Source organism: Coenobita brevimanus, chromosome 84 (assembly GCF_032717465.1).
Source record: "Coenobita brevimanus isolate Jiangsu-jjx chromosome 84, ASM3271746v2, whole genome shotgun sequence".
NCBI lineage: Eukaryota > Metazoa > Arthropoda > Malacostraca > Decapoda > Coenobitidae > Coenobita > Coenobita brevimanus.
The window spans coordinates 5,854,355-5,879,014 of NC_137037.1; positions in this window are offsets into that span (position 1 = coordinate 5,854,355).

Consider the following 24,660-nt stretch of genomic DNA (forward strand, 5'->3'; position numbering starts at 1 on the left):
AGCAGCATATGATAGATCTAAAGGGATTTAATGAATAACGCGATATGACATGGCTGTAAATATTATATACAGGAAAACGTTAATCAGAAGGAAAGGAGATGAAAAATATTTGCGTTTGAACAGACCAAAATTTGATAAAAATACTTGATGAAAGGTGGGCCAAAGTCTGACTGAAAATATGTATAAGGATAACCATGATGGGAGAAGGAAGTGTACAGGATAACAGACAATTTTACTTCTAAAGCGGCAGGAATTACTACATCTATACTGATATACCGTAAGGACAAACTGGGAATCAGGGAAGCTGGTGGTAAAAACCGTACCATTAAGATGCGAAATTATGATAGGAGGAAACGAAAGAAATTGAATCTGAATCTGAAGATGATATTTTGCTCTAACTGAAATTTTTAAACTAACCCTTGAGAATGGAAAAAGTCCGAGGGAATAAGCAAAATGAAGTGGGAAATTAGGCAAGGAGAAAATCAACACCCACAAGACATCACCGGTGTTGTGTGCTGAGACCATAGCCATGCTGAGATTACGTGGTGCTGTTTCAGCCCCTTCTTTTTCGGACACCTAACCTAACCTAACCTAATATTTTTTGACATTTCTACCTAATTACTACATTAATATGTGTTACTACACCAAACTCACTGGGTGGAACTCCTGTCACGTGCTGCTGTTCTAACAAACACCGCGTTAGGGCACAGGCAAGCATATTAATGTAATTAGGTAGAACTGTCACAACATAATAATATGGGGCCGAAACACCACCACGTAATCTCAGCACGGCTGCAATCTCAGCACTTGACACCGGATTCAATGGGTCAGATGAAAGAGGAGGCCGAGGGATATAATTCAGACTAAAGGCAAGGGAAATAATTGATAGTCAAGTCGAGGAGGATATATGAATAACACTGAACTTACCCCCTTGACTCCCTTCACACTTCATATATTCTACTCTTGATTCTACCAGTGATAGTGTTTACCCTAAAGCAGAATTCAGCAGGGAAGTGGTGGATGAAACCGTATTTACCTCCTCCAACTTCAAACGTCCGTCCTGAGCTGATTAATACTGTCTGGAGATAGCAGGATTATGCTACCAAAATACGTCATCGTGCTGAGGTGGTTCAATTGAACTAGATGAGAAAGGAGAAAAACGACTACACTTCAGACCCAAGGAAAAGGAAATATGTCACCTTGGGTGGAAACAACAGTAAAATACTGACGTGCCTGTGGGTGAAATATTGAGGTTATCTGTGCAGGGGAATTGGAAATAACTAAACCAGAGAAGAAAAGGATGAGGGATATAATTCAGACCAGAGGAAATCACTGAGCTTAACGGGAGAGCAGAAGGGATAATATTTAGACCAAAGGAATAGGGATTAAGTCAGTCTGATGGGAGATAAGAATAAAATATTGAAATGTGTTGTTGTGAATGTACTGAGGTTATCTGTGTAGGGAATGGAAATATATGAACCAGACAGGAAAGAATCGGAGATATAATTTAGACAAGAGGAAATAAATGGACTTGAAGGAGCAGAGAAGAGTAAATTCTGATTAAAGGAACAGGGAATAAAGACAATCTGGGGGTAGATAAGAGTAGATTATTGATGTGTATGGGGTAGATTATTGAAGTATGTGACTGTGAATGTGCTGAGGTTATCTGTGCGGCAGCAATTAGGAGTACCTGAGGCAGATGACAGAACAAGAGACCACACGGCGAGGGAAATAACTGAGCGAGACAAGACAGGAAAAGGGGTAAGAAAAAGAAAGAAAGAAAAAAAAATCAGCTTTGAGAGACACAGCAGTAAATTAATGAAGTGTATGTTTGACAATGTACAAATGTTACCTGTGCGAGTGGTGACAGTCGGCAGTGATGGAGGCGGGGATGGAAGCGATCAGGGCGAGGCTCCACGCATACACGTTCGAACCCCGCTGGTGGTTCCCCATGGAGGTGGTGGTGGTGGAGAGGGGGAGGGGAGGGAACAGAGCGTGGTAGAAACAGACATTGTAAGGAAACTACTGTCGCTTGTTCTAGCAGTGGTATTACCAAGGGACGCGAGAGGATTTGTTGGCCACAAAACATGTCTGAGGACAATGTCAATTTATTCTTTTAACCATTTCAGTGAGGTGACCACTTTTTTAATTACTGCTATCTCCAGACGATTATATTTACGACAGACTACCATGAGGCTCTTCTACTGTGAACAAAGTCCTTCAGTGGCAGCAAGAATAGGCTACAAAAGGACGTCACGGTAGTCAAGGAGTTAACAGTTCATCGTGTAGGTGGCTGATGGTGTTACAGCCGCCACTCAGGCAACACACTGCGATGGGGGCAGACCAGGGTGATGAGTGGAGGGAGACCACAGCACAGTGAGGGTTAAGGGAGGGATAGAGGATAAAGGGGAAAGAGACATGAACGAGGAGAGTGAGGGGAGAGTGAGGGGAGGGCGAGGGTAGAGGAGGAGCTGTGAGAATGATATTGATGTTATGAGGGAAGGACACTTCAAGAAAGTACAAGAGAGAGAATGGAGAATAGTGATGGAGATATATAGCGACAGATGTTGGAAGGAATGTGAGAAGAAATGAGAGAGAATGGAGAAGAGTGATAACAGATGATGGAAGTATAGTAAGAGGAGAAATGAGAGTGAATGAAAAGAACGATGGGGATATATTGTGATGGCGAAAAGTGACAGAAGAAATACGTTGGATATACAGTGACATCATGAAAAGAAAGAAAGAGAAGGACTCAGTAAATAGGAGGAAGCAGGTGGCAGATGGTGACAGATACTGTAAGGGAAAGAAAGAAAGTGATTAAAGAAAGAAGCTGAAGCAACATAGGGTGCGAGTGAAGAATATGTGTGAGGAACAGAGGTGAGAGTGATGGATGGTGGAAGAGAAGAACACAGTAAGAAGAAATACAGATGAATGAGGAAGAGTGAAGGGAATAATGGTGATAAACTGAGAAAAAGAACTAAAGAAGATGAAATGAAAGAAATATGAGTGGAGAAAAATGGACAGTGTGAACATTCAAAGAAAATGAGGAGAAAAGAAAATAACGACAGTAACTAAAGAATTACTGGCTATAAAAAGAAGAAGGAAATGGGTGTGAGAATACTGAAGGGCTAGGAAGGGGAGAGAAAAAATGGATATGGAAAATGACAGTGGCAGGAGAAAGAAGATAGGGTTGGCAGAATAATGTACGATATATCAATTAGCAGAGTACAGGGAAATAGAACGGAAGGTAAAGAAGAGAATGTAATGGAGATGGAAGAAAGATAAATAGAATGTAAAGGAAGCAGACAGTATGCTCAGAGAAAGCTGAATATATTAACAAGCAAAGCAGGGAGAGAGAAAAATAAAAAGGAGGAAAGGAAGGAAGAACAGAACAAAGATGAAAACACGAAACATCAGTATACGGTAAGTCGCCACAAGAGAATACACAAAAGAACGAAGAGGGTAAAACGAAACTTAAACAGAATGCGAATGTGTATAGAAAACAAAAGATAAATGAAACTGCTTTTAACTCCAACAGCTCGAAACCGTCTCACTCACGGTGAATAATATCGTCTGTCGTCAGCCAGAATCAGATAGAACGGGTTGACGGAGCTAAGAAAATGAAAAGGAACGAGACTGGAGAACAAAGTGAAATAAAGAGTGTGAGGAGAGGATATGAGAAGATAATTGGAGAGGAGAATATAAACAGCAGGTTATGAGGACATAATATGTACAGGAGGTGTGTGTGCAAACGGGTGTAAAGAGATAATACAATGAGAGGGTGTGTGGAGATTATACAAACAGGTTATAGGTTTAAGGATATTATATAAACAGAACGTGTAAGGAGATTATAAAACAGGTGTACAGAGGTAATACGAACAAGTGTGAAGAAAACACATAAACAGAAGGTGTGAGAAGGTATGAACAAGTGGTATGGTGAGAGGATGTATAAAGGAAGTTTGAGGGGAAAGAGAGAGAGCAGAGTTAATCGGCTTTTAGATTACGTAATCCTTGTCGAGGGAATGTGCAGGGAGGTGAGAGGGGTGGAGGTGTTGTAAGGCGCTTTGGAAGAGGGTCAGAGAGAAAGGGAGATGGATAAAGGATTAGAACTTGTAGAACCAGAGAGTCAATGAGGAAAATAAAGGCAAGTGACGGGACAGTGCTGATGGCTGGTGAGCGGGTGGGGCGGGGCAGATAGGGAGCAAGAGATGAGACCGGGGGGGGAGGGGTGAGTTGAGGAGGAAAAGATTATGAGAAAATGATGGAAGAATGGGAAAGTGAGGGAGTGAGGCGTGAGGAAGGGGTTGAGAATATGATGGGAAAGTGAGGGAGTGAGGCGTGGGGAAGGGGTTGAGAATATGATGGGAAAGTGGAGAGAGAGAGAGAGAGAGAGAGAGAGAGAGAGAGTACCGGGGGGTTAGGTGGGTAAACACTGCAAGCATCCACTTTAAACACTTTCACGGGTTGGGTTTCAATACCTAAGCACCGGGCACACGCGTCACATCGAGGAGAATGAGGAATAAATTCATCTTAAATGTGAATCCAGTCGACTACAGGCATAAACTGCCCTTCTGCAGTCCACCATCCTCCTTTCGGGGGACAGGGAAGTAGTTCAAGGACGTTTGTACACCCAGGCAGTGTGGCAGGCCAGTTAAATCAGTGCCACCACGTGAAGGCTTCCCTCAAAAGCACCTCACCGAGCGAAAAACTTATTCTTACTCTGTCCTACGAGTGGTGTTCCCTCAGATGATTTAATATTGTTGGACGGCAGAAAAAAAATACAGTTATTAAGACGTCACTGTACTGAGCGGCAGGACTGAGAGAGTCGACTACCTTCCGCATGAAAAGACCCGAGACCTAGGAGAGTATTATAATGGCTTTAGCGATGTAACACCTCTTCCTTAGGGATATATTGTGCACATTATACTTCAATATCCTTTTGCATGTTAATGAGCGAACTGCGTTGGCATTTAAACAATATCAACAGTATAAAAGAGAATGCTAGATTGTATCAAGCAGAAAAATCGCTAAAGAAGAGGTGTTACAAAGCCTATGCCCTCTAGAATACAGTCCTGACTTACCCTGATGCCCTTCCTGCCCCACTGCCATATTCGCAAAATAAATCTGCTCTGGGGACACTAAGTTCTCTCATCTCGCCACCACCAGACACACAGGCGGCAACAGCTTACACACACAAACTGTCAGAGGCGGGATTCACGAAGGAGGTACCACACCTCAGGTTAGGTATATGGTAAGGGTCTGGTATCTGCGTCTGGCATATCCTAAGGCACCACAGGCCTGGTATATCCTTCGTGCATCCCGACTCAGGTGGATGGACGGAGAAACGGACGGAGGGACGGACCAACAAAGAGATGGAGGGACAGAGGAATTAAGAGAAATGTTTACAAACGGAAAGAAACTGAGAAGAAACAGAGGGACCTCAGAGATGTACTGGGGAGATATGGAGACGGGGAGACTAAAAGACAGATAGACGGAAAGAAGGAGAGACAGAGGTAACTGAGAGATGGCAAATGAAACTAAGAGACGGAAGAATGGCCAGACGGTTAGATGACCAGACGGTCACACAAACAGACAGAAATATTGACAGACGAAGAATGGACAGTCAGAGGAATGTGGAACTAGAGACACACAGAAGGAGGCGAAAATCCTGAAAAAAAAAAAAAAAAAATCAAAATCAAACAAGTAGATGGGGCGCCGAAACGTCGGAAACGGACATACAGAAAGAGGCATAAAACTGATCCAGGGCCTTTAGCTTATTCGAGGTTTTAATTAAAATACTTGAGTCAACATCAAACGAACTTGGTAAGTTTAAAATGAGAGGAAAGCGAGGCAACTCACTCAACAGATTAGAACTTTAAAGGCCCTAATTAAAGACCAGAAAAATGAGTCTCCTGTGAACATCACTCAAGAAAATGTTTATAAAATATTTTCATATACGTAACACAGTGAAGCAGACGAAGTATAAGGTTTGATACACTACCACACCACCCTACCACACTACCCGATCACACTACCACACCACCCTACCACACAGCCACACCGCCCTACCACACCATCCTACCACCCTACCACACCATCCTACCACCCTACCACACCATCCTATCACACTACGACACCACCCTACCACACTACCACATCATCCTACCACACTACCTTACCACACTACAACACCATCCTACCACAGTACCACGTCATCCTAACACACTACCACATCATCCTACCAACAACCACACCACCCTACACCACACTACTAGACCGCCACATCACCCTACCACACCATCCTACCTGACAGTCACACCACCCTGCCACACTACTACACAACTCTACCACACCCTCCCACCAGAGTACCACACCAACCTACATGACAGTCACACCACCTTACCACACTGCTACTCCGCCCTACCACAATACCACACCAACCTACCACACTACTACACCATCCTAACAGACTGCCACACCTACCAGACACTACCACACTTTCTTCACATACCATTACAACCAGCACGCTCACACCACCACATACATACCGCCACAACTCTCAACACACTTCTACATCAATTAACACACCACCACAGCACTTAACATACTACCACAGCACTTAACACACTACAACATCAACTAACACACGCCTGTAGTTTTGACGGTGTGCTAGAAGGATCAGATAAAGTTCATTCTAGAAAGAGTATTGCATGTGTGTGTGTGTGTGTGTGTGTGTGTGTGTGTGTGTGTGTGTGTGTGTGTGTGTGTGTGTGTGTGTGTGTGTGTGTGTGTGTGTGTGAACTATGATGATGTGGAGAGAGAGAAAGAGAGAGAGAGTCGTCTTACTTAGCATATGGGTGGAGTACTCGTTTTCCATGTTTACACTCGTTGTGTGTGTAGTCGTTTACGTGTCCATGTGTACCCGAAGTTGTCAGTACACACAGACTCACACCAAAGCATACACTGTTAATGTTAACTACTCTCTCTCTCTCTCTCTCTCTCCTTGGCATTATAGCAATAACTACATTTCTTGAAGTCCATTCCTTTCGCTTCCTTCCTTCCTCGCCTTCTCTCTCTCTCTCCTCTTTTTTACCTTGTTCCTTACACACCCATTTCAAAAGTACTCCCGTTTTGTTTTTCATTTTTTAAAGTCCGTTTCTCTCTTCTCGCCATGTCTCTCCTCTTCCACTGTCCTGGTGTTTTTAGCTACTTTTTTTTTTTTTTTTTTTCAGCAAATAAATTTCTCCAAAATTATGATTGTTTCATTTTCCTTTTTTCTTTTCCTTCCCACATGGAGGCTTTCCGCTCTTGTTTGGTTAAATGCCAAGTATTTGACGCAATGCGAGGACGTCAATATTCTAATCTTGGTACCGGCAGACATAAAATATGGCTGAGATAAAATAATGGTTTAATTCTACCAAAAGTGTTCGCCTTCGCCATATTAAGTATTACTTATACACCTCGGCCAGCAGTGTTAATTCTTATCTGCCAGTGACGTCACTTCTTAGCGAGTGGTGATCACCACTACATCAGCCTGTCAGCGCTTCGAACCTTGGGAACATTTATTTGTTCATTGCATGTAAGTAAATTTCATTTTATTTTCTATTTAGGCTGAACTGGTAAGAAAATAGGTTCGATTGCACGTCATATGGGGAGTTGAAAAACTTGCATGTACACGTACTGTATGGGAGAAAGTTCACTCATGTTTCCCTTGTACCACTGTGTCCTGTCATATGTTTCTAATTCCTCACCAGACGGGAAAGAGAATCCTTCCTCTTCATAACCTTTTGTCGTGCTTCATACTATCACAGTAAAACAGTTCACGTAACACCTTCCATCACCACAGCCAGCAGGCAGGTGTCAGCCAACTTTTACTTGCGGTTGTACGGAATTACATTCAACTTAACCCATTCAGTACGATGACGTCTTCTGTTGTATTCTAATGACAACCAGACAGTTTTCTCCACCGTAGGATTCTCTCTCTCTCTCTCTCTCTCTCTCTCTCTAATTAAATTTACTGGAAAAATTGTGCGCCAGTGTTATCTTACGCAAGGTTCTCGAGGCTGGAAAATTTTTATATCCCCGAATTTGAATACGGCAATTGCTTTGGGTATTTGGTATGAGAGAGAGAGAGAGAGAGAGAGAGAGAGAGAGAGAGAGTTATGGTCCATTTACCTGAACTTTACAAATGAAACCTACATGAATTTCAATCCCTGCAGCCTCTCTCATGCCATTGCCATACACCTTGTTTCACTCACACCCTAACTAGCACATCCTGTCTTACACCCGCCTAATCTACATCCTGCCTAACCCACATCCTTTTTTTTATGCAAGGAAGAAGGAATCAAAGGCCAGAAGTTCGCACTGACTGTTCTCTCAAAGAAAATGCAAAAAACAAAGTAACTGAGAGCCATATTCACGATCCGTTCATTTCGAAATTCATGAAAGACTGGAGGTCATAGGCACTAAGAAATACAGACAGAGGAAGACAGTTCCAGAGCTAACCTTGCCTTACATACACCCTGCTTCATCTACACCCTGTCTCACATCCTGTCTCCAACACCCTGCCTCTCCCACACTTTGCCTCACCCACACCCAGCCTCACCCACATCCAGCCTCACACACACCCTGCCTCACCCATATCCTACCTCACCCACACCCTGCCTCACCCATATCCTACCTCACCCACTCCCTGCCTCGCCCACACACTGGCACACTTACACCCTGCCTCACCCACATCCTGCCTCATTCACACCCTGCCTCACTCACACCCTGTCTCACTCACATCCTGGCTCACCCACTACCTGCCTCACTCACCCTGCCCCACTCACACCCTGCCTCACTCACACCCTGCCCCACTCACATCCTGCCCCACTCAAACCCTGCCTCTCTCACACCCTGCCTCACTCACACTCTGCCTCACTCACACCCTGCCTCATTCACACCGTGCCACATTCACACCCTGCCTCACCCACACCCTGTTCATTTACACCCTGCCTCACTCACACCCTGTCTCACTCACACCCTGCCTCACTCACACCCTGCCTCCACCCTTTCACCCTGCCACCCTACACGTCCCTGCTCCACCGTTTCAGCTCAAGGATATCACATACTCGTATCAGAACGGTAACTTGGTGTCAACTCCAGACGCCAATATTAAACCCAGCATCACCCCTCGTAGAGAAGGTGTTGACCAATGCAGTTCAGTTAAATAATATCCTAAGCTAAATAAGTTAGTTCGTAGATAGCAAGACTAAAATCAAAAGTGTCCTTGTGCTTCTGAAAGGGTTAAACTAGCTCTCTCTCTCTCTCTCAGTTTATTTGATCATCCATTCCTGTGCAGTCCCTGTTTCCGTTTCCCTCACATTCTTCTTTTCTATGATCCTTTCCTTCTCCGCCCAACACCCATTCTCCGCCCTCCTTCCTCCTCTCCCCTCCATTTCTCTCCGCCTCTCCTTCCCTCCATCACTCCGATCCCTCACCCACCCAGCCATGAGCAACACATCACACTCGCTCTCTCGTACATTCCTTCCGTCCCTACTATAGTCTCTCATTCCCTCCGTAATTTCCCTCCTTCCCTCTTTCCTCCATTCCCTCCCACCTTAGATCGCCGGCGAAGAGAAACACTGTGATGAGGGGAGAAGGAGGAAGGAAGGAGGAGGAGGAAAGGAGGAAAACGTGGGGGAAGGAAGGAAAACTGGGTGAGATGGGAGGAAAGGAGGATTGGGGTGAGGATACGGAGAAAATTACGATTATGAATGACAGGAAATACGCGGCGTGAGAGAGTGAGGGGAAGGGGAAGGAAGTAAAAGAGGGAAGGATGGGAAAGGAGACAGGAGATAAAGGGGAGAATGAAGGGAGGAGGATGACGGAGAAGAAAGGGGTAAAAGAAGGGTATATAGCGATGGGAGGGATTAGTTGGAGGGGGGGGGTGAAGTGATGACTCGGATGGAGAGAGAGACACACACACAGAGAGGGGGGGGGGAATGGGGTTAACTAGGTAGGAAGGAGGGTGTCGCAGAGGAAGGGATAAAATGGCTAAGTAGGGAAGGACCAACACGCCAGTCCTGTATGAGACAGCTAAAGCACATACTGAATACGGACGGTGGAGGTTTGCGTCGAACTGGTGACATGTGGGGGGTGTATGGGTCGTAAGAACATTGCCGGGCCTCAGGGAACGGGCTGTTAAGCATATGCTGTGTCGAACACAAAAATAAATCAGCACAAGAACGTATAATCCGGTTTTATCACTAGACGTTTTATCTAGTTTAGGAGAAACCTGGCAGGGTGAAAGGGAAGAGAGGGGAGTATGATGACTGCAAGGGAGTGAGAGGTAGACATAGAAGCGGCGGTGGTGAAGAGATAAGAGGAAGGCTGAGAGAGATATGAGAGAGTAGGCTCAGCATGGGAAAGATATGTGTCTGACTTAGCAGAAGGAATAAGAACAACTGCATGTTAGGACTGAGACACAGTAGGAGAGAGGGCCTTAGAGGAAAAGAACGAATTTATGGAATCAGATTTCATAAAAACGTAAACAGAATTGTGCGGTAAGGGTGACAGCTGTGTGCAACAAGGGTGACAGTCGTGTGCAGTAAGGGTGACAGCTGTGTGCAACAAGGGTGACAGTCGTGTGCAGTAAGGGTGACAGTCGTGTGCAGTAAGGGTGACAGTCGTGTGCAGTAAGGGTGACAGTCGTGTGCAGTAAGGGTAATAGTTTTGTACAGTAAGGGAGACAGTTGTGTGCAGTAAGGGAGACAGCTGTGTGCAGTAAGGGAGACAGCTGTGTGCAGTAAGGGTGACAATTATGCGCGATAAGGGTGACAGTTGTATGCAGTAAGGGAGACAGCTGTGTGCAGTAAGGGTAACAGCTGTGTGCAGTAAAGGTGTTAGCTGTGTGCAGTAAGGGTAACAGCTGTGTGCAGTAAAGGTGTTAGCTGTGTGCAGTAAGGGTAACAGCTGTGTGCAGTAAGGGTAACAGTTGTGTGCAGTAAGGGTGTCAGCTGTGTGCAGCATGGGTGACAGCCGTGTGCAGCAAGGGTGACACTTTGCGCGGTGACAGTTGTATGCAATAAAGGTGACTGTTGTGTGCAGTAAAGGTGGCGGTTGTGTAGTAAGGGTGAGAGTTATGCACAATAAGGGTGACAATTGTGTGCAGTAAGGGTGACAATTGTGTACAGTAAGGGTGACAATTGTGTGCAGTAAGGGTGACAATTGTGTACAGTAAGGGTGACAATTGTGTGCAGTAAGGGTGACAATTGTGTGCAGTAAGGGTGACAATTGTGTGCAGTAAGGGTGACAATTGTGTGCAGTAAGGGTGACAATTGTGTGCAGTAAGGGTGAGAGTTGTGTGCAGTATAAGGGTGACAGTTGTGTGCAGTAAGGGTGAGAGTTGTGTGTAGTATGGGTTTGTTATATGCAGTAAGGATGACAATTGTGTGCAGTAACGGTGAGAGTTGTGTGCAGTAAGGGTGGTGGTTGTGTGTAGTGAGAGTGAGAGTTGTGTGTAGTATGGGTGACAGTTATATGCAGTAAGGATGACAACTGTGTGCAGTAAGGGTGAGAGTTGTGCAGTAAGGGTGAGAGTTGTGCAGTATGTAGTAAGGGTGAGAGTTCTATGCAGTAAGGGTAGGCGTTGTGTGTAGTAAGGGTGGTGGCTGTGCGTAGTAAGGGTGAGAGTTATGCATAGTAAGGGTGACAATTGTGTGTAGTAAGGGTGAGAGTTATGCACAGAAAAGGTGACGATTATATGCAGTAAGGGTGAGAGTTACGCACAGTCAGGGTGGTGGTGCCGTGTATGCTTATTCCTATGTCCTTTCTACTCTGACCTAACCAAAAATTACCATCTCTTTATCTTGAATCTGAGTTATGGCAACTGATTAACGCTACAAAATGATACAAGTCACGAAGAAGTGCTATGGTGAGGACCTGGAACCGTAGCACTGCCTTTCTCTGTCGCTGAGCTACGTGACATAAACTACAAAATGATGAAAACCTTGACAAGTTAAGGTGGAAAAACTATAGGACTTACCCACCCTCTCTTCCATCACTCACTAATTTCACCAAGAGAGGAACGTCCCCTGAGTTAGGTCAATGATTCCACACTTTCCTCCCCTCTCCTCCGCCAGTCGTCATTGTCCCAGGAGCCAAGTGAACGTGCCTGAACATGTTATTTACGAACTAAATTCTGTTCAGGGATAACTACCACTCACTTTAAACTCGTAAGTGATGGGAAGAGAGGACAGCAGAATTCAAGAACGATGAGGAGAATAATAATTATACGTGATAATAATAAAGGTAACAGGATGTATCTGTATGTGTATTAGTCCATGAAGGTTCACTTACCCTTCCTCATGCTGGACAAGGTGTGTGAGAGGTGCAAAAAGTATATGTGAAAACTGATATATTACAATGGCTGTGTTTGGGGTTGCCAGTATAATATCCTCTTAAATGCTGTTCATGCAAATTACAACATTAAATCTTTAGTCACCTGCATCCTCCACAACTTATGGTGCTGGGCGTTTTAGAGAGTTAATTAACGGAGGATTCATAAGTCTGGACCTACAAGCTAAACAACTGCAACCCAGTAGGTGAAGGGTTGAACGTTATACACTATTTATACACTATGCACGATAAATCACGCACGGTATCCTCAGGCAGTAACGGATAAAAATAACATGCAAGATAACTGAAAGTGTAAACTGTATAAAGTATCTCTTATGAGAACGTATTTGGGAATATAAACTCCTAGAATACATCCCTACATACCACCCTGACCAGCTTGTTTACGTGCCCCTCACTGTGATGTTATCTGACTCAGACGCGGGCCTTACCAACACGGACGCAGCCACACCGACGCTCTTATCACCCCCTGCCAGCCGGGTAATTCCAGTGACAATGAGCCAACACAAGTGGCTGGGTAAATACTGAGGCACTTGGCACAAAGACTTATTGGCAACAGGAACAAAGCTGCCAAGTTGACACCTGAAGGTCCAGAGTGTGCGAGGTTGGCTTCTGTCTTTTATTATGTTGACTTGGTCCCTCCTGTGCAGTTTATGTTTTCTGTTTCATTCTGGCTACAATCAGACGAGATTACTTAGATTAGGTGGTACTACGCAGGTCTCTAACGCTTAACTGTGTTGTAGTCCAGTGGCCTGGCATCGAGTCCGTACATTTTGAAGGTAAATTATGAAAACGTACACTTTGATGGTAGAGTATCAGAATGTTACCTTAAGCAACCTTTGAAGCCAATGTTTGAAAAATTAATCTTTACATAAAACGGGTAACATTACTACCCTTTGCAACAAGGCTACTTAGTGCAACAAAATCGTATATCTGTTTCTTCTTACACCCAAAATATAACATTTATTGTATTCTGGATAAAACTAATGATAAAATAAGGGATGTAAGGAAAATAAATACAATTTAAGGATAAACTAAAAAGTGGGAGGGTTCGGGACAAGTGTGGTGCAGAGGTTGTTGGGAAAATATAAAGAAGCACTGCATTCATGTGGTTCGGCCATGCGAAGCGAATAAAGAGTGTGAAACTATAGTTCGTTCACCTTAACTTGGCCCATATTTCCGTCCTTTTCCAGTTTACAAAACAGAGGTCAGTGGCAGAAAAATATACAACGGCTTTACATCCTTGCCATAACACCTCTCCGTGACTATGATCATATTCTTGTATTAGTCTATTATTATATTTAGACATTTATGATGGAGAGATGGCAGTTTCAGGCCAAGTTAGAGCAAAAGGAGTATAGTACAGAGGAGTCAATGAGAGTGAAACCTTCCTTCCCAGCTCATCATTTAAGGACAGGGGATATACTGTGCCTTGTTATCACAGTGTCGTCGTTGTTGTTCATTTAGAAGAACTGTACCTACGTAGCCTACTCTCATATACCTGTCCCACAACAATGGTAAATATTACTTCCACTACCTGCATCCCACTAGAGTCTAGACCATGAATGTTGTGTTTGCTGCTGTGGCCCCAGGTTCATGTGGACGTGAACCAAGCAGACTTCTTGCTGAGGATGCCCATTTATTGTCCACCATCCTCCTTTCAGGGGGCTGGAAGGGAGTTGAGGGCATCTGTATAACCAAGTAGCTCAGCAGCCCGGCTATACCTGGAAGGCAACTCCCTCCAGCACCCTATCAACAGTTAAGAGGAAGTACCTGACAACTGTAATTATTGTAATCATGGCTAAGTTTATGGGAAAAAATATGTAGAATACAATATCCAATTTCTCTGAGAACTTCTTTTAGTAATAACGGAGGCGGTGGCTGAAGCACTACCTGCCAACACACTGTCGGGGAACTACTTTTATTAATAAAGGAGACGGTGACTGATGCACACCTGCCAACACACTGTGGGGAACTGCTTTTAGTACTGAAGGAGGTGGTGAGTGAAGCACAACCAGCCAACACACAATAAACATGGTATAGGGGTCTCAAGGACACATACTGATACGATTCCTAGAAGAACAGTACAGAGGAAGGCAGCGACACGTGTACCGACGCCTCTAAATAAGAAAATAGGGTGAGTTATAAAATAAATTCTCGGGAACTGTCACCACAGCCACGGGTAACAATGTTTCACACTTACCTCACAGGACGCCTCGTGTGACGCACCACGGTTCAAATCCAAGAAATGGTCAGAAGCTTTCTGTATTCTGTAAAACGCTACCAGTCCGCATGATAGTCTTCTATGGCTGAAATGATCTGGACTATGGTAGTCCTGCCTCAGGTCCTTCCATACCTGTGCCCTCCAGTGCCCCTAAAGCGATAACAAAAAGGTTGTTTGTTACTGTTATCTGTTACATCGCAGGGTAGCCCATATATCAAAACTCTTCATCAGATAATAACAGGGTTGTTTGTTATTGTTATCTGTTACATCGCAGGGTGGCCCATATATCAAAACTCATCATCATATGCTTAGGAGCGATAGGTGTAGAAAACGGTGAGATGCTTTTTGTGAGGGATGTACAGTGTTTACTGTCACTGGGATTATGATTCTTAGTCGGGGTGTACAGTAGTTGAAATAATTACCTTCTTCACCCAAGATAAAGCAGACAATGTTTTCACAACATTATATGTACGCGTAATAAATATTAAATGAATTTATATGAATTATTGTGACTACTTTCATTATGACAAAATGTTGTTTGCCATAATTTTGTATGAGATTCCATGACTCTCTCCGTACCCAATAGTACCTTCATTCTTCACTTAAACGCTATACGGGGATACGTGGTCTTCCAGATGCTTGTGTCAGTTTTGTGTTACATGTAAAAATGCACAAACGTTTGTAGAATATCAATATTTCCTTTAACCATTTTACACGCACACAAACGAGAGAGAGAGAGAGAGAGAGAGAGAGAGAGAGAGAGAGAGAGAGAGAGAGAGTGTGTGTGTGTGTACGTGCATCAGTGTAGGCTTGTACGTGTGTGTACGTCAGCGTAGGTGTGTACGTACGTGTGTGCATCAGTGTGGGTGTGTGCAGTACAATTTCTCCTTAGCCGCCTCCCGGCAAATAGAAACTTTTGTGTCACCTGGGAGCATCATCGTACCCACCTGCGTCTGGCTTTCATCTTCCTTTACATGATATCCTGGGAGCGCTCCATCTGTCTTTAAGCAACACCACCTGGCTTCAAATATCTTCACTCTACTCCAGCTGGCTTGATCCACCTTCACCGGAGTTAGCATTGCTTCATCTAGTTTCAACTAACTCAACTTTGCTTTATCTAGTTCACCTGACTCAACCTTGCTTTATCTAGCTTCATCTGATTCAGCCTTGCTTCATCTAGCTTCACCAGACTCAACCTTGTTTCAACTAGCTTCACCAGACTCAACCTTGCTTCATCCAGCTTCACCTAATTCAACCACTCTTCATCTAGCTTCACCTGACTCAACCGGGCTTCAACTAGCTTCACCTGACTCAACCGGGATTCATCTAGTTTCACCTTACTCAACCTTGCTTCATCTAACTTCACCTGACTCAACCTTGCTTCATCTAGCTTCACCTAATTCGACCAGTCTTCATCTAACTCCATCTGACTCAACCTGGATTGGTCTAGCTTCATCAGTCAATCTCACTTCGTTCAGCTTCATCCAGTTCAGACTTCACCTACCTTCATCCGACTCAGCCTTCCCAGAAACTCGGAAAGATACCTGCTTCACTGACCAAATAGTTCCTCCCAACTCCTATACAAGGCTGACGGTCAGACCAAACCATAAATGAACTAATTATGGCTTTGCTTCCAGGTACTGAACACACAAGCCAGGTTAGATTAGGTTAGGTTAAACTAAATTAGGTTTGGCTTGGTTTCAACAGAGCTCCGAAACTGATCTTCCAGTAGGTTTTGATTTTTGGAAGCATTTGACCTTCATTTGTGTCATATACTAACAGTTTCTGAATTTGGTCCGAACGATGTCAAAAACAAGTTATTTGCGACATAAATTAACGTCAGCTTCATTCAAAAATTGAAACGGTTTCCTGTCAAAAAGCGAGGTATGTTCATAGCTGTAATTTTAACCTGTATTGCGTCTTGATTTCATAATGCCGTGAATTGCTCGAGTGGAAAAACTATTCTTACATACTGAAACTATATATTTAGAGGATACCTCTTACCCATCTTGGACCTTTACCTGATCAGGGTCCAGGTGCGGTCAGTGCTACTGTATCTTCACAATATACACATTTTAAGTATGTGGATATAAAGTTAGCATAAGCTACTGTATACTCATAATGTAAACAATTTTAGTATGTGGATATATATATCTTGCTGATATAATGTATCTCCTAATGTACTGTATTGGTATGTGCGTTAATTTCTTCTGACACTACTGTATATTCCATTGGTACAGTACTCAAATGGGTTAATGAGGGGTGAGGCGCACATGTGATTACTGGAAGTGAAAGGATGTTCCCAGTGACCTGGACACTGGCTCATTAACGCAGTCACCCCTCATTAAGGTTGTCACACCACACTCACAGTCCACAGCCTAAAATATCAATGCACACACACTCTCTCTCTCTCTCCCTCTCTCTCTCTCGTCCCATAAAATAGCTTGATAGTTTAATAACAGTTAATAAGAGCCTGAAAAATACTCACATATATTATAACCCCACTTTCTCTTTTGATTTTATTCTGATGAAGTGAAACTGAGTTACAATCATTAACCACAAATTCAACAAAAGAGCTATTAAGCACCATACCATGCCTATTCAGTCATATCCTATCAACTGAATCTTGTCACAAAAATGGTGACTTTTACACAAATCTGGGATAAAGTCAGCCTTGACATAAGAATTATCATGGAAAATAACATCGACCTTTAACACCTTGCATTATGGACAGCCAGTCACCGGTATTGATGCAGTGCTATTACCTTTAACACCTTGCATTACAGACAGCCAGTTATCGGTATTGATGCAGTGCTATTACCTTTAACACCTTGCATTACAGACAGCCAGTTATCGGTATTGATGCTGAGTGCTATTACCTTTTACACCTTGCATTATGGACAGCCAGTTACCGGTTTTGATGATGAGTGCTATTACCTTTAACACCTTGCATTATGGACAGCCAGTTACCGGTATTGATGGTGAGTGCTATTACCTTTAACACCTTGCATTACAGACAGCCAGTTATCGGTATTGATGCTGAGTGCTATTACCTTTAACACCTTGCATTATGGACAGCCAGTTACCGGTATTGATGCAGTGCTATTACCTTTAACACCTTGCATTATGGACAGCCAGTTACCGGTATTGATGGTGAGTGCTATTCACCATCTCTCTGCACATTTACTCTGTTCCTAAGGTGGTGGTGTTGATATCACACGATCCTCAAAAACAACTTGAACAACCTCCATGTTGGGTATGTGTGGTGATGGTGTGTACAGATAAAAATAATAATTTTGTGTTCTTAGTGTCCCATGGTTATGGAAATGAGTCAATTTCTCAGACGTGAACGCATTAAACTGGTACCATATACCATCCTGTATCGTACCGTGTAATATCATTTGGTACAGCACTAAGAGCTGCCAGGGGAAATATTTACGTCCTATCACATGGCGACCCATAAAACACAATGCTTCAACTACTACTCTGAATTTCAAATGGTGTAAGTGGCGCGATACTTTTAGTGACAATGAAGGCATAACTAATGTGATTGGCTCAGTTTCTGTTATCAAAGTTTTTCATAACTGCCAGATCCGATTTGGATCAAAACAAGCTCATACATTGTGTCTGGGTGTAGTAAGTAGTTACATTATTTGGTCGCAGGTGAGGGTCAAAGTTGTGGGTGGGTAAAGTATCTGCTGAGTTACACACTTTCCATCCTCCGAAAAACTGTAACGAAAAAGAAATCAGTATAATATAGCCACAGGGGGAATAGAAAGGTAAGATAAAAGTAAGGATAAGCTGAAGGAAAGGAGTTTGAGGGAGGTAAATGTATCGACTACCGAGATTGTTCAGTCGCCTGGTTGGGTTATGAGTGTTCCGTTTGTGCTGTGCGATATGACTGTATTGGGTCACACATGGAAGAAGGAAGGATTCCAAGAAAGGAGGTTTACTTGCTAGGTGAAGGAGCTCTTGGTGGACCCATCAGTATTCCTCACAAACCTGACACTCTCTCATTTAAGTGCTCTATTAACAGCCAATTCCCAGGCTCTATTGGACGACACAAAAAATACTGAACGAGAGCACTCAAAATGTTGTGGGGTTTGCCTCGATGTCGGAAGGGAGGAAGGAGATAGGGGGGAAATATTAGATAATGAAGAAATTATTTTTAGGATAAGGAATTAATGTCGGTACTTGACATGCTCAAGCATCAATTTGGGATTTGAGAGCATTGGCAAGCTCAAGCATCAATTTAGGATTAGAGAACAATCACACAAATATAAATAAGCGTAATGGATATAGAAAACACCCCTTACACAATCTTAGGATTTCGACAAGGAACCGTCGATATTAGAGGTCGGCTACCTAGTTTAGTTATAGGTGAGGCAGGCTGGTGTGAAGAGAAGAGACATTTGTATGAGTCAAGTGGATCTTACAGTTCCAACCGTTTTCTGTTGAAATCTGACGGAGTGACCCGCCACATCATGACGTCTTTACTTGGCCCTCTCAAACATCCACCCCTCCTAATTATCTCCCAGAGACATCCCACCTCTGTCTCCCACCTCCTCCCTCCTTCCTTTTCCCTTCTATCCCACCTTACTTCCACACCTTCCTTCCTGATTAACCTCTATTTCACCAACAACCTTCTCCCTCACCCTGACCAGCGCCAATTCACACACATCCTTCCACACCCTAATCCCTCATCATCCATCTTCTAAAAGTCTGTTGAGTTTGGTAATCGATAGAGGACTAAGGGATGGGGGAAGAGGAGAGGAAGGGGATAGTAGAGGAAGGGGATAGTAGAGGAAGGGGATAGTAGAGGAAGAGAAGAGAAGAGGAAGGGAGAAGGGAGATGGGGAGAAGGGAAAGGGAGAAAAAGCAGAGACAGAACGGGTGAGAAAGGTGAGGATAAAAGTGAGGCAGGGGGAGGAAAAAAGGCGAGAGAAGGGAAGGTGAAATGGGAGGAAGAGGGAAAAATAAAAAAGTCGAGGGCGCGTGATCGAAATGAAACGGAATGGGGGTTGGAGAAAGGAGAGGATGAAAGGAGAGGGACTTCAAGCTGGGAAGGAGGGGAAAAGAAATGAGCTGGAAGAGAAGTAATCCCTCGAAATAAGGAAAGAAAAGAGGAAAGAATGGAGTTTTTTTCTTCCTCGGTGTCCCTACCCCTAATCTCTATTTCTCATCTTTTCCCTTCCCCTTTTTCCCTACTCATTGTTCTCCCACTCATTAATCCTCTGTCTCTCTCTCTCTCTCTCGGTCATGATATCAGGAAATGGACTGATACGAGTGTTTGTTTCCGCTGTAACTCGTGCCACTGGGAGACAGAGCTGGGCCAGTTGTGCCTATCGCCAGTTCCTGTTGGGCGGAATATAAGGGCCAAGCTGGTTGAACACAGGGGCGATTATCCCTTCAAAATACCGTAATGAACCAGGGTAGACGCCTCCACCAGCCACCATTTACCGCCATTCTGTATGATATTACGCTGGTTTATCTTAGTTCACCATAAAAACGTGGAAAACACGGTATACGTAACTAGAAAACAAACTGCCGGGACGATGTAGGGTTTATCGCAGTTTTTACCCTTTTTTGTTCATTTGACAGTGAAAACACAGCTAAGAGCGCAAAAACATTGCAAAAACTATTGCCAGAGGAGAAAGTGTGTGTGTGTGTGTGTGTGTGTGTGTGTGTGTGTGTAATATGGGGGACCTTTAAGTTAACAGGACAGGCATAATAAACTTAAATTTTAGTAATGGCGTGACGAGAGGTGGGTGTGTATTGACTGAATATTATTAAAATCTGGCGGCGCAACAGCCAGGGTTATATGCCGCCGGAGGTGGGTGTGTAAAGGACATTTGTGGCATAACTGCAGAGAGAGATGAAGATGTGGGAGGGTAAAGGACAGGAGTGAACAAAAAGATGATAACTGTGAACAAAAAGAAAAAAAAACAACAAAATGGAGAAAAGTGTATGACAAGAAATGACGAGCTAATAAAAAAAAGAAAATGGTGAATAAAAAAGAACATAAAGGTGAACAGTATGGGATAAAGGGTGAAAAGTGGTAACAGGAAAAAGTTAATAACCAAAAAGTGAGAAAAAGACGTGCTCCCATACCCTTCCATCACAGCAGCAGCCCAGCCAGATAAACAGGCGTCTGGGATAATGCAGGGAAGCATAGATTATAACAAGAGAGAGAATGAGCCAAATATAGACTAATAATAAGAGAGGGCAAGAAAGAGGGAGGAGGCACGCACACAAAAACAAGAAAACATGCAAAAGAAAGGTGTCCCTTCTCTCAAATAACACTAGGAAGAGAAAAGCTTGTATACAAGGAGAGGTGACAAGAGAAAAGAGAAAGAAATGACAGGGACATACAGATAATAACAAATATAACAACAGAACAGTACCCAATAAAAAACGATAAAAAGTGAACAAAATGGAGGAAGTGCATGGAAAAGGTGGGCAGAAAGGAGGAAACAACAGACGAAACAGAGTGAACTGTTTAAAGTGACCAAAAAGGAAGGACTGGGATGGAATTAGAGGAAATGAATGAGCTAAGAAGGGCAAAAGGATGACAAAGAGTGATGGGTGAAGAAAAAGAGGAAGAAAAAACATATGGTGAAAACAAATGTGAATGGAAAGAGGAAAATTTATAACAAACAGGTAAAATGAGTAAACGAAAACATTAAACAGGTGAAAAAACGGGGTACAAGTGTGAACCAAATAGATGAACCAAAAGGGTGAGGGGATGTTGATATCAACAGCCAAGCCAGGTAAACAGACTGGCAAAACATCCAAGCTTTTTCATAACCTGTCCATGAGAGAATATAAAGCCACCACCTACCTACGTCTGTCCCTGAGAGAATATAAAGCCACCACCTACGTCTGTCCCTGAAAGAATATAAAGCCACCACCTACGTCTGTCCCTGAGAGAATATAAAGCCACCACCTACGTCTGTCCCTGAGAGAATATAAAGCCACCACCTACGTCTGTCCCTGAAAGAATATAAAGCCACCACCTACGTCTGTCCCTGAGAGAATATAAAGCCACCACCTACGTCTGTCCCTGAGAGAATATAAAGCCACCACCTACGTCTGTCCCTGAGAGAATATAAAGCCACCACCTACGTCTGTCCCTGAGAGAATATAAAGCCACCACCTACGCCAATCCCTGAGAGAATATAAAGCCACCACCTACGTCTGTCCCTGAGAGAATATAAAGCCACCACCTACGTCTGTCCCTGAGAGAATGTAAAGCCACCACCTATGTCTGTCCCTGAGAGAATATAAAGCCACCACCTACGTCTGTCCCTGAGAGAATATAAAGCCACCACCTACGTCTGTCCCTGAGAGAATATAAAGCCACCACCTACGTCTGTCCCTGAGAGAGTATAAAGCCACCACCCACGTCTGCACTAAACCCCCCACCTCCCTTGCTGACTCCACCACAGACGCAGAGAAAACTATACCTTCACGAATGACAGGAGCATTAACTCATTAACTCCTCAGGTATTTTATACTGAACACTGCCAGGCGATTATATTTACCTGAAGAAAACCTACAACAATCCAGAGTTCAAGAGTTAAATTATCTTCAACTGCATCATCATATCATCATCATTATCATCACCATCATCATCATAATCATCGCACATCATCATCATCATCATCATCATCATCTCACGAATATTGAAGTTTGGTTGTGCTTAAATATCGGTGTTTTATTCTGACTACGTCAGGATAACTTAATCAGTTTCGGGAACTTAGGAAGCTCCAACTCTGGATAGTTAAGACGCGAAATTCCAACGGTTAAGAAATTATCAACAGGAAAAAAGGGTAAATTTAAATAATGCGACTGCAGGGGAAGATAACTGAGAGTATCACAAGATTAAGATCAAGCATGCCTTCAGGTGACTCTGCACTGAGTGACAAGCCAAATGGTTTCCTGTAACCCTAGAAACCATTTACAACGCTGGGTGGTAACCATATAACCAGATGACGCCTGGTAGTCTAGTGGGTTAAACTGTTCCGACTGGATACGGGCGGCAGGGGTGTTCATCCGAGGGTTGGTTGGGGTTTATTGCTCACATAATGGCACTCACGGAACAGTGAGGCTGGTCACCCTCACCTTAAATGTCGCCAGTGAGTAACCTAGCCCTGGGACCCTACGCTCCTGACTGGCCAGAAGAAGACTGCATGATAGACAGGTTGGTCCATATATAACGCTGCTCTTCCACTCTGCCAGCTGCTTTCTTGTGTGTTGTGGGGACGGCTGTGGCAGCGTTAGCAATGGCTGGCTTGTTTCATTTATTTATTTTTTACTCCCACTGCCACAGCCACGCCCACATCAGCAGACTGAGCCGTCCTCGCAACATATAAGTGAACATCGGGAGAGTTTCTAACGGAGCTTATGTACGGGGCATCCTGTATATGTTATTCACCTGTATACTTACCTGCATAGTTAATCCAAGATAAAACTTATTGGCGTAGTTGAATCCAAGATAAAACTTATTGGCGTAGTTGAATCCAAGATAAAACTTATTGGCGTAGTTGAATCCAAGATAAACAGAGTCTCTCGGGAATACATTATACACCAGCTGGTCTGAGGCGCCACGGCCAACCTTCCACAACTTTGACAACTCACTGCACCTTATTACCTTCACTACTATACTCCCTTCACACTAACGGGACCACAAGTTTCTTTTCACAGCTTATTTCATATACCTTAGTGGCAAGAAAAGGCAGTGCTACAACACTATATCATTTTCACAGCACTTCTTCATGACTAGCAACATATTCCATTGAAGTTTCTCGTATTCTGGTGATAATGGAGAGGGACGCCTTCATGTGGTGGTACCGACATGACCGGGTGGTAGAGCTGTCAAAGTATACAAACGTCCCTCAGTTCCCTCCCTGTCCCCTGAAAGGAGTATGGTGGAATGAGGATGAAGGCTCGCTCTGGTTTGCCGTCCATCGTGTTCACATTCAGATTAACCTGGGGTGCATTTACTACTACTACTACTACTACTACTACTACCACTACTACTACTACTACCACCACCACCACTACTACTACTGCTACTACTACTACTACTATTACTACTACTACTACCAGTACTACTACTACTACTACTACTACCACTAGCGCTCTCGCTATAGCCTTAGGTTTTTATTCAGCTACAAACAGTTAACAGCTGCCCACATACGCACAACGTTTACCATTATCGTCGCTATTACTGATCTCATTCCTTTTACTTTAACAAAAGACCAATTCTCAAGTCACCAGAATTCAATCGCTAACTTCTCAGACTTCAATGGGGTACTATTTGGGTACAGGAAGCCAAGCACAACAGCAGGGTTTGGAGGAGGGGAGAAGGGAGAGCAAGGAAAGGGAGGAAAGGAAGTTGGAAACAAGAGGAGGGAAGGAAGGAGGAGGCAAGAGGAGGGAAGGAAGAAGGAGGCAAGGGGAGGGAAGGAAGATGGGGACAACAGGAAGGAAGGAAGGAGGCGATAGAGGAGTGAGAGAAAAAGGAGGCGATAGAAGAGTGAAAAGGAGAGGAAGAGAGAGCATGAAAGAGGATGAGAAAGGCAGAAGAGCGGGGGAGCATAAAAGAAGGAGACAGGAAGTCTCCAGGGAGGGATGATGGAAGAGATGATGGAAAAGAAAATGGCAAGAAAGAAGAGGATAAAAGCATTAGAGGAGGAGAGGTGAAGGAAGCGAAGAAAGTAAAGAAGAGTGGCAAGTAGAAGGGGGGTGGGAGAAGAGGGACGGAGGTAGGGAAGCAGGAGAGCAAGAAGAAGAGTATAGCTAAGACTAGAGATGAGAGGAGGAGGAGGAGGAGGAGGTGATATGAAGGAAAAAGTAATGATCACGTAAGGAGGAAGGATATAGATAACTGCATGGGAGAGAGAGAGAGAGAGAGAGAGAGAGAGAGAGAGAGAGAGAGTGTGTGTGTGTGTGTGTGTGTGTGTGTGTGTGTGTGTGTGTGTGTGTAGTCAAAGTTACATTCAAGAGAACCAACTCGCACCAAAATTTAATCT